Consider the following 17,183-nt stretch of genomic DNA (forward strand, 5'->3'; position numbering starts at 1 on the left):
ATAGGTACTCAATAAATGCTGTATGCCTTACACAATTCCCTCCAGCTGGCCTCACTGGCCTGCCCTGCTCATACCCTTGCTCTGCAGGTGACCTCTGCAATAGATCCCTCCCCAGGGGTGGTTCAAGTACAGAAATAGCCAGGGCAGGCTTCAGTCTTAGGGAGAGGACTTGGTTTCTCATGGGAGGTGTGTTGTCTTGTTGTAACAGTACCAAGAGCAAGAGCCCTAGCCTGAGCTCTGTGCTTCCAGCAGCGGCTCACAGCCCATCACTGCCTGACCTCACCCGTGGGAGTGCCCGATGAACACATGCTGCAGATGGCTGTTGCCAGCAGTGGGCTTGGAGCTATTTCTGAAGCAGCCAGTGTGGAGTGAGTGGTAGAAATCTGACCATTGCTCTCACACCACTGAGTGGCCAGCCAGAGTCAGGAGTGGGCCTATGCATTCCTAAATCAGCAACTGGGGCTTATGGGAGATGGCGTGGGTGTGAAAGGAAAGAGGAGAAACAGATGCATGAAGGGGGACTCTGGTCTCCAGCCAGAGGGGAAAAAAAGGAAAGTGGGTGAGGCCAGGCAGGCTGGCGCTGAAGGAAGATGGAGGCTAGAACCAAGCCCTACCCTGAGCTAAAAGGACAATACAAAGCAGGGCAGGGCAGAGGTGGGCGACCTCTGTGGCGCCCAGAAATCCTACTTCCTTTCACAGAGCGTCTCAACGTCTGACAGGGCAGACAATAGAGACTCTTGGCAGGGAAGCTTCAGATGGGACATGGTCACACCGAAGGGATGTCCTTCTCTATGAAGCTGGGCCAGGGCTTGGCGGTGACCCCATCTCCTTCAGTGTGTGGAGCATCCCAGCCTGCAATGGGCACCCAGCTCCAGGCAGAAGAATGGGAGTTGGCATGGCGCTACTGCCCACTTTGGATTCTGTGCCTGTCACTCAACTGTGTACTTCACTAGCATGATTTGTTCAACAAACATTTATGGGAGGCCAACTAAGCACAGGGGGTGTAGCGATGAGCAGTGTAAACAAGGCCCTCAGTCCTCTCATTTATCTCTCCCTTGCTTCAGCATATGGGGCCAGTGCTAGCATCACTACCATACAAATGAGAAAGGCAAAATGCAGAGAAGTAGAGAGGCAGACACGTGGATGTCAACCCAATGCTGAACATTCCTTCCCTCTAGAACAGTGATTCCCAACCTCCTCAAAGCCATGACCCTTTAATACAGTTCCTCATGCTGTGGGGGACCCCCCCCACCATAGAGTTATTTTTACTGCTACTTCATCACTGTAATTTTGCTACTGTTATGAATCATATTATAAATATTTGATATTCGACCCAGTAGATCAGAGAAACACTGCTGTAAAACAGGGTGGGGCAGGGGCTCTGGCATTCAAGGCTATCAGATGCCCTGGCAGGTACAGAAAGCCACTCCAAAAGCTGGGCTTCCCTGGAGCACACCCCTCTTCTCCAGGTCCTTTAGAGAAGAGGCCACTCCATTCCCTCCTTGTTCCCACAACTCAGAAAGAAAAAAGAACCCTTCAACTACCATGTGTCTTGTTTCTGCTTCCCTTCTCTCTCTTTTTCTCTCCCCCTCCCTCTTTCTTCAGAACACGAAGCAACATAAAACGTGAAGAGAACAGAAGGATGGGGGAGATCTCCGTGCAGGCTCCCTCACCCAGCACACAAGAAACAGTTCCGGTGAGGGATCATTCTGGGGATGAACCCACAGCCTCGACCCCCATCAGTGATCTTCCCCACCTCGTGGAGTCAAATGGTCCCCAGCTGTGCTGGGCCTCAGGTACGTGGGGAGGCCTGGGTATTCTTGCAATGCCGGCCTGCCTTGCTGGCTTTCACCCTCCAGCCACAAGGCGAGGGAACTGGGGTGTGGCTCAGATAGCAGGCTGCCTACCTAGTGTACACAAAGCTCTGGGTTTACTTCCCAGCACCATGTGAAACCAGGTGTGATGGCACATGCCTGTAATCCAAACACGTGAGTGATGAAAGCAGGAGTAATCAGAAGTTCAGGTCATTCGGCTACGTATTAAGTTTGAAGCCTCTGGGTGGTGGGAGCACACACTTTTAATTCCAGCATTTGGAAGGGAGAGGCAGAGTTCGAGGCAGTCTGGTCTACAGAGCAAGTTCCAGGAGAGCAAGGACTACACAGAGAAAACATGTCTTGAAAAACCAAAAAAAAAAAAAAAAAAAAAAAAAATGTTGAAGCCAGCCTGGGCTACATGAGGCCTTGCTTCCCCTAACTCCACCCTCCTACGTCCCCCGACCTGCCAAAAAAAAAAAAAAAAAAAAAAAAAAAGCTAGAGTGCTTCCTAGTGACACAAACTCCATTAATTCTCTTCCTCTAAGAGCCCTCAGGTAGAGTTCAGGCCCTCCAACACGGCTGGAGCAGTAATCCATGATCTGAGTCTGGTTTACTTCCGGTTGTGCCCTGTACTTCCAGGGCAGCCGCAGTGTCTGATGCCGGGACCACAGTGCCTTTGGATGGCTCTCCCTCTGCCAGGCAGCCTCTTAGGCCTATGCATGCTGTCTCTCCTTCAAGAGGTACCCCAACACAGGGATTCTTGCAGGGGCCTCGCCCAGGGGCTCCATGCCACGTTGCCACTTCTCAGTGAGAATACTGGAAAAACACAAGGTTTCACCCCATGATAGAGCAACCTCCCATCACAGGCATCTTATTCATGACATCTGGAAGCTTCGCTGGGTAACTGGCAAGACTGATGCCTTTCTGAGACTCACACTTGTAGTATTCTCTGGGAGATAGAACATTCTGGGTGTCTAGCACAGCGCCTGGAGCAGACAAGTGCTTGGTAGGTATCTGTTGATGGAGGGTGGGGGAAAAGGAAGAGTTTTCTACACTTGAAACCCCAGACATCACCTTTTGTCCCCACCAGAGCTACGTCACTAAAGAACAGGCTCCAGTGTGCAGTTCTCAGCTCTCCCTGGTGAGTAAGGGGACACACAAAAGAGTGGGGCCCTAGACCCTGCTCAAGTATGAAAGGCCACATGGTTGTCAAGAATACTGGCGGTGAGCTGTTTGGCATGTGTAAGATCAACTGATGACCTTAGGTATTCGGAGGGCAAGCAGGATGTGTCTCATCTCTCCTTGCCCCCTGGGAGGCGAAGCTGTCTAGCTAGAAGGCTTTTGCTTTCCCCACTGGATTATGTGGTCACAGGCCTAAAGTCTGCAGTCATAGAACAGACACAGTGCCCTCCCCACCTTTCCCATTCCTACATGCTCAGATTGATAGGCCAGCCAGCCCTGACCCCATCCAGTTCCATCAGGTCATAAAGACTTAGTTACCTCCTCCAAAAAGCCTTCTCTGATACCTGGTTGCAAATGTCCTTCTCACACTCCTGATTCTGTTGGCATGTAGGGAACCACCCCTGGCCCCCTCCAGGCTTCCTCCAGGTCACTGCTGCTCCAGAGCACAGTTGCCTCTTCCTCTGTCTGTGGGGGTTCAGGAAGAAGGAGGAGGAGGAGAAGGAAAAAGCAGTGTTGCCAAGAGAGTAGACTAATCCAGAGCCTGGGGTCTGCTTGAAGCTTTGCACAAATCACATCACGGAAGTTGTGGGAAGGTATGGGGGGTCCTAGGTGACCACAGTGCTTTGTTTTGAACCTAGCTCCAGCGAGGAGAGCACAGAACAGAAGAGGCTAGAAGTTCTGTGCATGCCTCCTACAGAAAGCTTTCTAGGGCATTCTATGAGTGAGCAAATATGGGCGATACTAGGTAAAGCAAAACTGAATCTGGGCCTTTAGAATGGAGCTTCTCCAAGCACATGCTAACATGTGCTATTGCTCTCTAGGGGTGGACCACAGTAGACAGTGTTTCTCAAGCTTGTTTAACTCCAGAACCCCCGGTGTAACAACGCCTTGCTTCTTGGAACACAATTTGAGAGAACACCACCAAAGCTGGGTATTTATTAGCAGGCTTCTTGGAGTAGAAGAGACAAGACCCATGCATGTGCTAGTAGCCTCAGGACAGGGCCCCAAGTGCTTCCTGTGTCACCTTTACCTCAGGAACATTACTAGAGTCGGATGACTAGTCCTGTGGATTCAGGCCAAGGGTATCAAGGCTGCAATGTGACCTTGGAGAAGTCTCAGGTCAAGCTGCCCAGTCCAAGTTGTATTCAGGTGAGCCCAGGGTTGCAATCCAAATCCTAGACCAAGCTACTCTGGGCTGTTGTGTAGGAGTAATGTAGAGAACACAGCTTTCCCCGTCTATCTGAACAGAGCTGGTGTGTCATCCATGTTTTCCTAGAGGTACCTCTCCACTTGACTTGAGGGTCTTAGCTCAGTAGCCTGTTCTCTAATGACAAGACAGTCATTTGTCTTTCAAGTGCCAGGGTGCTGCTGTTTTCTCTTTCTTTCTTTCTTTCTTTCTTTCTTTCTTTCTTTCTTTCTTTCTTTCTTTCTTTCTTTCTTCTCCTTCCTTCCTTCCTTCTTTTCTTTCTTCCTTTCTTTCTCTATCTCTCTTTTTCTTTCTCTCTTTCTTGTTTTCAAGACAGGATTTCTCTGTGTAGCCATGTCTGTCCTGGGCCTGCTTTGTAAACTAGGCAGGCCTCAAACTCACAGAGATCTGCCTGCCATGCCTCCCTGGGATTATAGATGTGCGCCACCCAGCTGGCTGCTCTATTTTCTGATGTTCTGTACTCAGGACCTTGGAGGAAAGAGGAGGAAAAGCCTATACCCATCCAGAAAAATCTCCATGGCCATTCCAGGGTCCACATGAAGGAGATAGCGGTGAAACTCATGATGACATGAATGCCGTGGAGTGGAATTCATGTTGGGAGGCCAATGGGCAACAGAGCAATGGCAGTGTCTTCTGGGAAGCCTACTGCAAAATGATTAAGTACATTGGTTCTCACTGATGCTGCTTAGCTGTGTGACTATAGGTGGATATGAAGCCCCTTCCCCAGCCTCAGTTTTCCCAAAGGTACAGCAGGGATGACAACAATGGTACCAGTGCACACAGTCACTAGGAGGAGTCTGGCATGGCAAGCACTCACCTGGAGCCCGAGGATGGGTTTGGACCCAAGTGCTACCACCTCCTGGCTAAGTGTCCTTCTATGACTCATTGAACTTCCTGTAGCTGTGTCCTCAGCTGGAAAACCGGTTGATAAGGAATGGTCAGTCACTGAGAAGCATAAGTGAGTTAATCCATGTGACAAGCTTGGAACAGTCTCTCTTGCATAATCTAAGGAAAGCCAGCTCACTCTTATTACTCCATTACAGTGGTTCTCCACCTTCCCAACACTGTGACCTTCTACTCAGACTCTTTAATACACTATAACACAGCTCCTCATATTGTGGTGACCCTCAACCATAAAATTACTTTGTTGCTACTTCATAACTGTAATTTTGCGACTATTGTGAATCATAATGTTAATATCTGATATGCAGGATATGTATTATAGGATCCCGTGAAAGGGTCCTTTTTACTCCTAAAGGAGTCAAGATCCACGGGTTGAGAACCACTGTTTTAGGGGCTGGGAAGTTCAAGATAAGGGACTGGTGGTACAGTGTTCATGCTGAACCACACTGTGTGGAAAAGAAAGCAACGCCTTGGAGACATGGAGAGGTTTGTTGTGGATTCACTCTAAAGAAATCCTCTCTGGAACCTGATATATCCCCAAATGCTGTCATTTCAGTGTGTATACATAACTATTCATGCAATAGTTTACATAATGGTTTTGTACAGTCTTTGAAGTGTAGAAGGCCATATGAGCCAATTCCTGAAACCCGTGAGGCTGAGCTGAGGCCAGGCTTGACCCCAGACCTGGGCTAGTCTGTCGTGGAAGAGTATGTTCCCGGCAGTCTCACTCTGCCTAGCTCCCTTGTCAAGCCTGGGGAAGGATCCTTGCTCAGCAAGGATCCAAGGATCCAAACTCAGCAGCTTAAGCATCCATCCCAACCACCACCCCCACATACACACAGAGTACCCCAGAGGTGTTTAAGACTGTTTTCTGCCTTAGCATTTCAGCATTCTCTGTCCTGAATCCAGTGATCCCAGATAATAACTTCTAACCTTCTGGTGGAAAGCTTTGCCAAATCATATCAGATTGGAAAGGTGTCCTTGGCTTCATCATTCTATTTAAAAACAAAAATAATCACACACACACACACACACACACACACACACACACACACACACAAATAGGGTCTCATGCATTCCAGGTTGACCTCAATATCACTATGTAGCCCAGGATGACTTTGAACTTCTGATCCTCCTGCCTCTGCCTCTTCAGTGCTGAAATTTGCAGGCATATGCCACCACGTCCACTTTATGCAGTGCTAGGAATAGAACCCAGAGCCTCTTTTCTATAAAATTCCAGGACACTCCTGCACCTAAGATCCCACACTCTCTTCGTCTCTAGCTGGATTTTCAATCCTGGGAGAGCTCTACCTTTCCTGAACCTGGATTTGACATTTAGCAAAGTGCATTTGTTACCACCCTTCAAAGTAACCACATGAGTACATGAAGGGCTTCCTCCCTTTCAGCAGACAGATCCAATCACCCACAGCACGTGGATAGGGTGCAGAGGCATGGATGAATATGTGTGCCCGCCACATGCATTCCCACCTCCCAAACACACACACACACACACACACACACACACACACACACACACTAAGGAACCAGTCAACTACATTTGTCTCTGGTAACAGAGGAGCAAGGGATATTAGATTATTAGGACGAGAGCTATATTTTTAGAAAATTTACCAGGACCAAAGGTTGCACCAATAGCTTTCCAAACATATTTCATGTGATTCTCCTGGCAACTTTAGGAATGGATATTTTTATTTTTAACAAATGAGACAAACAAATCTCAAGTAGCTGGCAGAGGTCACCTAGCAAATGGTGACCCTGGATATCTCAGGCTCAGAACACTGGCTTTCATCAAATGCATTGTGCTGCCTTATCAGGACATAAATATGCATAAAACCTCCGGGCTTTGTTTTAACAATATCCTAACTGTCCAGGTGGCAGGCAAGGGGGAGCCCCTGGTGACAAGGGTCATCCCCTAAGAGTGTCCCATAAAGTCACCACCAGGGGAAGAGAATGGATGCTGGAGCCAGGCTGGCTGGATCCAAACTCCAGTTCTGGATCTCGTCCTAGAATCCTGCCCAGGCATGATTTCAGGGGAACATTAGAATAGCCAGAGGCCTTGTGTACAGTTCTTTGGGTGACCTGGTGCCTATTGTCATTTTGGAGTTGCCAGAGTCAGGTAGAAAACAGACAAAGTAGGGGCATTAGCCCTAAGATATACACGGAACAACTGGGGACAGTCAAGCCTACTATGTCAGAATGTCTTTATTTAAACATACCAATGCCCTGGCACAATGCCCATGTTACTAGGTTCTGAGGCACACAGGTGCTGAGAACCTTCCCCCTCCTGCTGTGCCACAACTTTCTCAACACTCATAGTCCAGTAGTGCACCCCAGAAAAGCAGTGTCTAGGAGCTGGCACCTCAGACCCATCCAAGGCTACACAGAGGGGCTGGTAGATGTTAGAGCAGCGGGGAAACAGAAGATTCTCTGTGTCCTAAAGGCCTTTGACCCCAGTCCCGAATAGGAAACATTTGTTTGTCCTGTGGAAAGTTCCCAAGTGGATGGGCTAACAACTGAGTCCAGCTGGACCTATGCTCCTAACCCTGCCCATGTTCCCAACACTTCCGTTCCTATGATCTGTTCCCTGTCCCTTCCCCATCAGAAAATGTTCTTTCGGGCTTCCTTGGGGATACAGTTGGATTGTCTTCCTGCTATTTGGACCTGGGGCTGCTTCTTCCTGACAGAGAGGACCAGAGGCTGCTGTCCCCTGAGTTCTCCACCTCTGCTGGCCTTCCTGTCCCTGAAGGGAGCTTCCCTAGGTGGGGGGCTCCTTTTAAAAAGACAATAGCCTCCTCCCCATGAGACTAAAATTATCAGAAACTATTGCTGACCATCCTGCTCTCCTGCCTGGCTCCTGCCCCGGCCAAATGAGTATCTCTTAGGAGTCTGTGACAGCTCCTGTCTCCTCCTGGCACACAAGCAGTGCAAAAACTACATTAAAACAAAACAAAACAACAACAAAACCGTCCTGGCCTTACAGAGACTTTGGTGTCTACAATATCTATAGCCAAAACAGCACCAGTCTGCTCTTGTGCATCCTGGTCCAGAGTCCTCAGAGCTCACTGTCTACCCAGTATGAAACAGGCTCCTTCCTAGAACCGAGTCCCCAATGCCCGGATAGACACCTTTGCTGTCTACAGCTTACATTGGGACCCACACTGTGATTGCCATGGCCACAATCCATGAGCCCTTCTTCTGAAGTCACCCAGTATATCCCTTCCCTTCCCCTCCTGTTAGCCCCTTAGCTGTCCCCATACTTGCTTCCTCCTTAGTTTCCAAGTTTCTCGGTTATTTTTTTCTTGGTGTTGGACATGGCCCAGCTCTTGTACTATTCCATTATATCCAGAAGGCTTTGAGAAAGAATGTCACAGATGCTGCATCTTTCCCAGAAATTTGTATTCAGGAGCCTAACAGGAAACCCTGAGGAGTTGTTGATCAGGAGCCCAACAGCATCCATTTGTCCGTTTGTCCCTCAGGAAGGTGTACCTTCAAGGGGTGCACGTAGGGTAGACATAAGCAGGGACCATGACCATGCCTTATTATCATCCTCACAGCACTTCTCAAGGCCCCAGGAAAACAGACTGCATTCAGTTTGCAAAAGGTCCACTCAAGGCCCAGCCCAGTCAGGGTAAATGGCCTGCTCCACTTATAGAGGCCTGGTACTGACTTTCCGCCCCTGGTCATTCACCAAAGGTTCTTTGTAGCAGCTCCCCTGGCCCAGTTGGCCCGGGACGGGAGCAGGTGGGGAACCCGAGTGGCACCATGCATTGCATAAATGTGTGGCAGGGGCAGCTGCCAGAAGGAGGGAGGGAGCTTTCTGCTCCAGCCGAGGCAGATTCTTCCCCACCCCATCCCTAGTCTATGGGAATCTCACATTGTCCTTTCAGAGTGGCTTCCCAAGGGAGGTGGCTCAAGGCCACTTGGATGTGCTAACCAGGACCAGAGTTGAACAGTACGATCCAGCCTGGGAGGATCTAATTATCGTTACATCCTTTTTCCACCCCTGTTGCCCCAGTGTGTAAGTCTCCTAGGACCAAAGCCCAGCATTGCTGTGCAGCTGAATCCATTACCCCTCCACAAATGCCCGAAAACAAAGTGGCCAACACAACATACTTATTCATCTTCTCACAGCTCTGGAGGCCAGAAGTGAAAATCAAGGTGTTGGGTTTCTCTCTTCACATAACTTCATTTCTCCTGGCTCTCTCCCTCTGTCTCCATCCGTGGAGTGGATGACCCTGTGTGATCTCACCTCAAGAACCGTAACAGCATGCACAAGTTCTGTTTTTGCTAGGTAAGGGCATTTTCAGGGGGTGTGGGACTTAGAACATGGAACATGTCTTTTATTATTACTTATGATTATTATTTATAATTTATTCAATTTGTATCCCAGTTGTAGCCCCCTCCCTCATCTCTTCTCAGTCTCACCCTCCCTCCCTCTTCCTTCCCTGTCCCTCTTCCCTAGTCCACTGATTGGAGAAGTCCTCCTCCCCTACTGTCTGACCCTAGCTTATCGGGTCCCATCAGGACTGCCTGGATCCTCTTCCTCTGTGGGCTGGCTAGGTCACCCCACCCGAGAGAAGTGATCAAGGAGTTAGAGACCGTGTCTTCTCCTCTTAATAGGGGACCCACATGGAGACTGAGATGTCTATGTGATACATCTGAGCTGTGGACCTAGGTCCTCTCGACAAATGGTCTTTGGTTGATGTGTCAGTCTCTGCAGTCCTACCTGGGCCCTGCTTTTCTTGGCTGTGTTGGTCTCCTTGTGTGGCTCCTGTCCCCTCTGGGTTTTTTTTTATATCCCCCTTCTTCCATAAGACTCCCAGAGCTCTGTCCAAAGTTTGGCCTTGACTCTCTGCATCTGCTTTGATCCCCTGGGACGTGTCTTCTTGAGGGCTACAGCACAGCCCACCACATACCCACCATCTTTGAAATCATGTGAAGCCCCAATGAAATCTTGTCCCCATTACTTGCCAGCTGGCCTTTGGAAAGTTTGGTAATCTCCCCAAACTTTAGTTTGTTCTTTTTTTTTTTAAATACATAAAATAGAAATAATGTTTAATCAACCAAGTTATTCAAAGGGCTAAATGGCACGACAAAGGGACTTGACATACTGTTCAGACTCATTGAATGACCTATGTGGCTATAAAGGTGGTAACAAATTGACTAAGAGAAGTGAAGACATCTTCCCAAGGCCACACAGCTCCTTACCTGGCGGAGCCAGCAAATGTACCCTATGCAGAAGGCTCTTCTTTCCATACTTTCTGTCCTCTTAGTAGCCTTACTGTAGCTTTTCTTCTGTCTGCTGTTTTCCTTGTACGGCCCCAGATACCATGACCACAGCACCGTCTGAGTGAATCAACAGCTGACTCTTGGCTCCCAGAGACTATATTAGGGTGAGAATTTGATCCTGAGTTCTTCCCCAGGTAACAGGGGAATCCAGGCATGACCCTACTTGGGAGAGGAAGCCAGTGGTCATAGCATTACTGATGGGTAATTGGCCAGTGGCCATGGAGAGGGCATGGAGTAACTGTTTTCATACATTGTCTCATCCCACTGAAGGTTTGACTAGACCCCTGTAGGGTTTAATTAAGGAAATTAAGTTTTCTTTATGCAAGGGAGTCAGCCTCACCAGGAAGGACAGACAGGACAGCATCTCTGGACCAGAATGAAAGGCCTGATGTCAGCAAATGGATTAATTCCTTCCCCTCTGAATTCTTTTGAAATGTGATCTCCCTCTTCTCCCCTCCAAATGACAGGAGTGGCTTTGATCTTGAAAGCTCTGCCACTCAGATGTCCTGTGCTGTCTGCTTCCGATGCAGCCAGCCTGGCTTGAAGGCAGAGCAGTCTTGTTGGTTCAGTTGCTAATGTCAGGGACACCAGGCCTTAGTCGTGAAGTGGGGAAGGAAAGATGTAAACCCAAGCTTCCGGATTAGGTGGGATAATGACCCACCTCAGTGGTTTCCAAGCCTTGGAGGAGCCTGGGGCTACAGAGCTTATAGAGTCTTAGTCCTCCCAGGACAAAGCCTAAGTGCACAGGCGTGGACTTGACTTGGCTAGATCTTAAGTTCGTTCAGAGTCCAGTGTCTCAGATGAAAGGGAAGTGGTAGAAGGAACCAGATGAGCTTCCTTCTGGTGAGACACAGGAAGGTTCTGGAAGTGGAAAGGGGGAAGAAAACAAGGCAAGAGTGTGGACATCATTGCGGGGGGTGGGGTAGCTGAGGAAGGGGTCATAGGTAGCTCCTGGCCAAGGTAACAGGAAGGTACAAAGACTTCCAGGAACAGAGAGTGTTCAACCATGTCCTGTGGCCCAAGGGGGTTTTAGGAACCCAGTGCTCAGGCACAGAAGAAAAGAGTTGTTCCCATTTAGTTGGTCAGCCAACTTATACCAGAAGCCTTGTCTGTGACCTCTCAGTGCTGGGCCCCAAAAAGCCTGAACTGATGCCAGCTGAAGCTCTGGATTGACACATGGCAGCAGTTGTATGGACTATGGGCTAAGGTGGGTGATTCCTCTGGCAATGCAAGGCTGCCTGCTGGAGCTTTGACGGACAATCCGTCTAAGGAAGGCCTTCAGGGTGTTGCCACAGACTGAGGTGGGGCTGGGGCAAGATAGGAAACTGACCCTTAAACCCCTTCACTAGTGTCGAGGGTCACTTTTCGCCTTCTTGTCTCCCCATGTTTGCTGTCTAACTGGCCATGACAAAACTCAGCCTAACTCCATGCCATAGTCAGCTCTATGGCTCAAGAGTGAGCAGGCCCAGCTCCTTCTCCCCTGGGTTCTGCTTTTATCTTGGGTTACCCTTAGGTAGCCCTTTACCAAGATGGTGTGTGCGTACAGGGCAACAGCCACTAAGGGTTCAAGTAGGACCTTATGTCTGCAGCCTCTGCTTCAGGGGCCCAGGCTGGGACGCAGACTGTTGCCATTGAGACATCCTTGGCCAGCAGACAGTCATAGCTGAAACAGAAAACAGTATGAGCTTGGAGCAAGGGTTCTGTTGTAGATATGCCCTAACACATGAAATGTCCATCTCAGATCTCATCCCCATCCCACCCCCTTTTTTTTTCTTTTTGAGACTGGATCTCATATATCTCAGGCTAACTGCAGATTCTTAACGTAGCCGAGGATCTGGAGATCCTCCTGTCTCTATCTCTTGAGTGCTGTGATTACGGGTATGTGTTATCACCCAGGTTTAGGTGGTGCTGGGAACTGAATTGAGGGCTTCGTGCAAGCTGCGTGTGTAGTCTGCCAGCTGAGTTTTCATCTTCCCCTTTAAACACTATAGAAGCTTCCACTTGTGCCGAGATAGCCTGGACTCCTTGGGGTGGCTTATGAGACCCTGCACCGTGTGCCCTTATGATCCTGGCAACCGCTGCCACTGTGCTTACTCCTTGGCCCCGGACGACTGGCATCCCAAGTGGCTCCCATGTCCCTGTGCATGGGTCATCAGTGTGTGTAGAATTCTCACCTCCTCAGCTGTGGGAAAAATTTATTTTCATCTTTGAACTGAGTCTTTTCAGTAACGAAACAGAAGATACTCAGTGTGCAATGGCTAGAACAGGGTACCCTCTTGGAGCATCAGATGCCCCATTCTAAGACATTGATCGAGATAATAAAGGACTGAAATATCCCTAAGTGTGTTCAAATTTACAAGTGCAAAGTAAGTGTGCCGAACACTTCCTGAGTATTCCCCACAGCTATTAAACAATTGCAGGGATGGCATGCAGAGCACAGATCCTTGAGTGTCCTCATCCAAAATGCACTAAGAACAGAATATAAGAATTGCACCAGGCAGTGGTGGTGCAATTAGTCTCAGAACCAAGAAGGCAGAGGCAGGTACATCTCTGAGTTCGAGGCCAGCCTGCTCTATAGAGCAAGTGCCAGGACAGCCAAGGCTACACAGAGAAACCCTGTCTCAAAAGCCAGAGTGGGAATATCTATATAAATCGCGCAGACATTTGAAGATACCACTTCTTTAGCCTTTTCGGAATCTGCTCATGTCGGGATCAAGAAGGGAGACTCAAATATCCTTTCAGGTACTAGGACCATTCTAAAACTCACCAACCATGGTACTATAAGAAGACAAGTGACTGCTAGAATCTTCTGTGTGGTTTTGGCTTTCCTGGTTGGGTGATGTCCCAGAAGTTCTGAGGGGGAAAGGTTGATTATGAAGTCCCCTTGTGAAGAAGGACCAGGGTCTCTCCAGATATTCCCACCAAGCTGGAGAGGAAAGCTGTCCCTTGTCAGGTTTCTCTGGTTCTCAGAGTTGAGGAAGTCAGAGTCACACTCAATGAGACCAAGGCCTATTCCCTCAAAGGAGGATAGAGAACGTTTTTTTAAAACCCTGCTTCCGGTGAGTGTGAGAAAGATATGAAATGTGACTTTTTTTTTTCTTCATTCCTTCTTTTCCTTCTGGAATTTTAAAGATAGATCTGGGAAATGGAAGTAAGCAGGTACTTAACAGTCTGAAGTATCCCTCCGCATTTCTCAACATACACACTCAACTGTTCCCAAGCAACTACGGTGGGAAGATTAAGCCCAAAGAATCTGCTTGCTGGACAACCTGAACCAAAGCCCCAAGACATTGCCTGGAGGCTCTAGTCCTCCTGGCTGTGCCTGCAGTAACTTTGGTGCACCCGGGCAAGGTGCCTGTGGGGCATCCTGACTCAGCCAGCCAGGGCCACTATGGCCAGTCACAATGAGATAACCATCTAAGCAGATGGAGGGCAGCTGCCCAGACCATGCCAGCCCACAGAGGCCAGGAGGACAGAGCAGCCTCCTCCCAGCTATGTCTGTGGGGTTCTTTGATATTTCCTTAAATAGGATCCAATTGAACATTTTAAAAGGTTCCACCTTATGTAAGTGTTACCATCTAAAATAGAAACGCTCTTCATATTATTTTCAGCTGTCTAAGAAGTGAGCCCCAGATTCTCCCAAGGGCTTGTCCACGGAAGATGAAGGGACCAGCAGCAAGGAGGAGGCCCAGTGTTACACAGACATCTTCACAGTAGAAGGACCCCACAGTCATTTCCCACAGTTCTCTGCCTCCTGGCAGGACTGACCTTAGCAACTGGGCAGAAGGGCCCAGTTCCGTCTACTAAGTTGAAGTCAGGATTCCATGACCTGGACCATGCTGGCCGCTTTGAGTGCTAATGACTATCAGTTCTGCCTTATGGGTCAAGAAGACTCTGCTTTCGCCATTTCTGTCACTGTCGAGTTCTGTTCTTCCTGTCTCACTTCTGCCACCTTCTCCCTCGTAGAAATGTGCTGGCACTTCCTCTTGCCCTCTCCCCACCACCCTACAAACCACAGTGCTGGGCAGGCAGCGGTTGCTTAATCAACTCTTGCTGGGCTGAGTCAGCCTGCAAGCTACAAAGTACTTCAGTGCTTACCAGACCAGTTGCCTTCTCCTGACCATCTCTGCCTCATTAGCATTGCTTGACGCTTCAGTGTCTTGTCCCTGATGCAGCTTGTAGGACCCCTGCTTCCAGCAGGGACCCGGAAGAAGTTTGGGAGCCAAAAACTGGGCAATTTCAAGAAGCAGAGACCCCACTGGTGCCCTCCTGGGAAACATGTAGCTTTTCACCTCTCTCGTCTGATCCAGAGAGAAGACCCGTGCATGCTTTCACATATGGTCTCTTTTTTCCCAGCCCAGTCCGTGTCCACAACCAAAAGGTGACCGAGGTAAGCACGGATCTCAGACATCTGTTTACCTCTCATCTGCTCCAGACTCTCAGGTGACCTCTGAGGAAAGGGTTCAGAGCCTGCCTTCCTGTGCTTGCCATCAAGGGGGCCCAGCCTAGGGATGATGCTGGGACTTGGGACAGGACTATGTGTGCCATGTGACCTGGGTAAGGGGAACAGCAGGGGGCACCTCAGTCTCTAGAACAACAGTGAGTTCCCAGGGAGCCTTTCTTTACCTCACATTGCATCAGGAGAAGGCCCTGCATCTGTCTAAGAGTGCTTTGGTGAAGCATTAGGGGTCATCTTGGAAGGGTGCATGGGGAAGGGTAGGAAATAGAAGAGGCTTTTGACTCTAAGCCCTGGACCCTGCTCTGCTGAGATTTTCTCAGTGGAGTCCCACATTTCACTGCTTCGGTTTCTGTCAGAACAAGGGAGCACAGAGAAGTTAGTTTCCTGAATGTTAGCCAGCGGATTCCCCAGGAAGAGGTCAGTGCCCATCTACATGGAAGTCTGTGTACTGAGTTCTCCCCATTTCAATGGGGAGTGTGTTCTTCTCAGGGCTCTCTGTGCCCACTGACTGCTCTGTTGGGGCTCTGTGCCACGTGCTGTCACAAGGAGGTGGCCATGGCAGTGGGTGAGGTCACAGCTGCCAGTGGAAGAGCCAAAATCAGGACCATAAGGCCACAGCCTTTCCCTGTGTGCAGAGGGAGTCACTCCAGGCGTCTCCCGCTGCTCTGAGGCTAATTGCTTAATTGAATCAGTGCAAATTCCTGCTGTTTGGAGCTTTTGAGTTCTCTATAAGATGGGCTGGCTGACTGGCAGGTCAGGAAAGCAGAGGCCAGAGAGGCAGCAGCCAGGAGCTTCTGACCCACTGGCTGGGCTGTCTGTGGAGGCCTCTGCTCAGCTGAACATGAGTGCCCCGGGCAGAGGTGGCCTCAGGCTCACATAAATAGAAGGAGAGAAACAACTCTCAGAAATTGCCCTCTGACCTCCACACACACGCCATGGCACCTCACCCCTCCAACACATATACACAGGTGTGTGTGTGTGTGTGTGTGTGTGTGTGTGTGTGTGCGTGCGTGTAGGTGTGCATGCTTTAATGTCAACTTGAGGCACTACTACATGTTAATCATTTCCTGTTTCCTGGGCACATAGTAGGACCATGTGTTTCCACCATCCTTTGCATTTAGAAAGTAGGTTCTGACCCGTCAGTCACTGAATACTGTCACTCACTGAGATGCGAGGTTCCGGCAATAACCCGGTCCTGAATTAATAACGGTGACCCTGGCACTTGGCTGTGCGAGTCAAGAAGCTCCATTTGCTCTGTCGGAAGGCCAGTGGGAGAGCCTGTGGCTCTGGTCTTGTTCATGCCACCTCCTAGCTGTGAGATCTCAGACAAATCACTTAACCTTTCTGAACCTGTTTTCTCATCTATGAAAACAAAAAAGTAACCTAACATTTAAGGTTGTAAAAAGTCAATTAAACGATTCACAAAAAGTTCTTGGCACGAAGCCTGGCTCAGAGTCAAGCATATAAATAGCAACTGCTGTTATTACAGGAAGTAAAAAACAATTTAGAAGATTAATTCTTTTTAAAACTTCTATCTGTTTCAAATTGCCTGGTTTATTTCATAAATAGCATAAACAGAAGAAAGAAAGCCATTGCTTTGACTAAGCTGCCAGACTTAGAAGTTCAAAATAATTGATCTTAGTAACAGTTTGTCCTGAGCTGTCCAGAGAAGTGGAGCAGGACTTGGCTTCCTCGAGGGGACAGCCTGACCCTGGCCAACTCTACCCTGTGGGTGGCCAACGCTGGCGGCAGCAGGCAGTGAACACCGGATGAGTCTATGGTGGGGTCCCCCCATCCTGACTTCAGAACAGCCTTGGCCAGAAGCTGGGTACCCTTTCCAGCCCTGTGATTGCGTTTTGTTTGTTTGGTTAGTTGGTTTTTTGAGACAAGGTCTCTCTGGGTAACCTTTGCTGTCCTGAAACTTGCTCTATAGACCACTCTAGCCTCAAAGTCCTGCCTCCACCTCCCAAGTGCTGGGATTAAAGGTATGTGCCACTACTGCCCACATTGGTTTCTGAGATTTGTCATCACTCAGTGCCTTTTTAGCCATCCTGATAGGCAGGCAATAATGTCTCGCTGTGGTTTAATATGCATCTCCCCAGGGGGGATAATGATTGGTCATCTTTCCACAAGCTCACCTCCCGTCTCTGGGTCTTCTCTGGTGTGCCTTTTTCCCCATTTTACAACTAAATTGAGGGGGCTAGAGAGAGGGCTCAGCAGTTAAGAGCACTGGCTGCTTTTCCAAAGGATCCAGGTTCAATTCCCAACAACCACATGGCAGCTCACAACTGTCTGTAACTCCAGTTCTAGA

The 17,183-nt window shown here is 49.1% G+C and overlaps 1 long non-coding RNA gene across 2 annotated transcripts; it reads right to left on the bottom strand.

Moving 5' to 3' along the window:
• Positions 1-2,334: 2,334 nt before the first annotated feature.
• Positions 2,335-14,817, bottom strand: LOC132649495 (uncharacterized). Of its 2 annotated transcripts, none has more exons than XR_009587955.1 (3): positions 14,182-14,817; positions 5,021-5,115; positions 2,335-3,461 (listed from the first exon to the last, which is right to left on the bottom strand). It is a non-coding gene; the product is annotated as an uncharacterized LOC132649495 (long non-coding RNA). The 2 variants fall into 2 exon arrangements; XR_009587966.1 differs by lacking the exon at positions 14,182-14,817 and having other exon boundaries at positions 2,335-2,630; positions 3,341-3,461; positions 5,021-5,769.
• Between the last annotated feature and the right edge of the window lie 2,366 nt (positions 14,818-17,183).

Source organism: Meriones unguiculatus, chromosome 1 (assembly GCF_030254825.1).
Source record: "Meriones unguiculatus strain TT.TT164.6M chromosome 1, Bangor_MerUng_6.1, whole genome shotgun sequence".
Taxonomy (NCBI): domain Eukaryota; kingdom Metazoa; phylum Chordata; class Mammalia; order Rodentia; family Muridae; genus Meriones; species Meriones unguiculatus.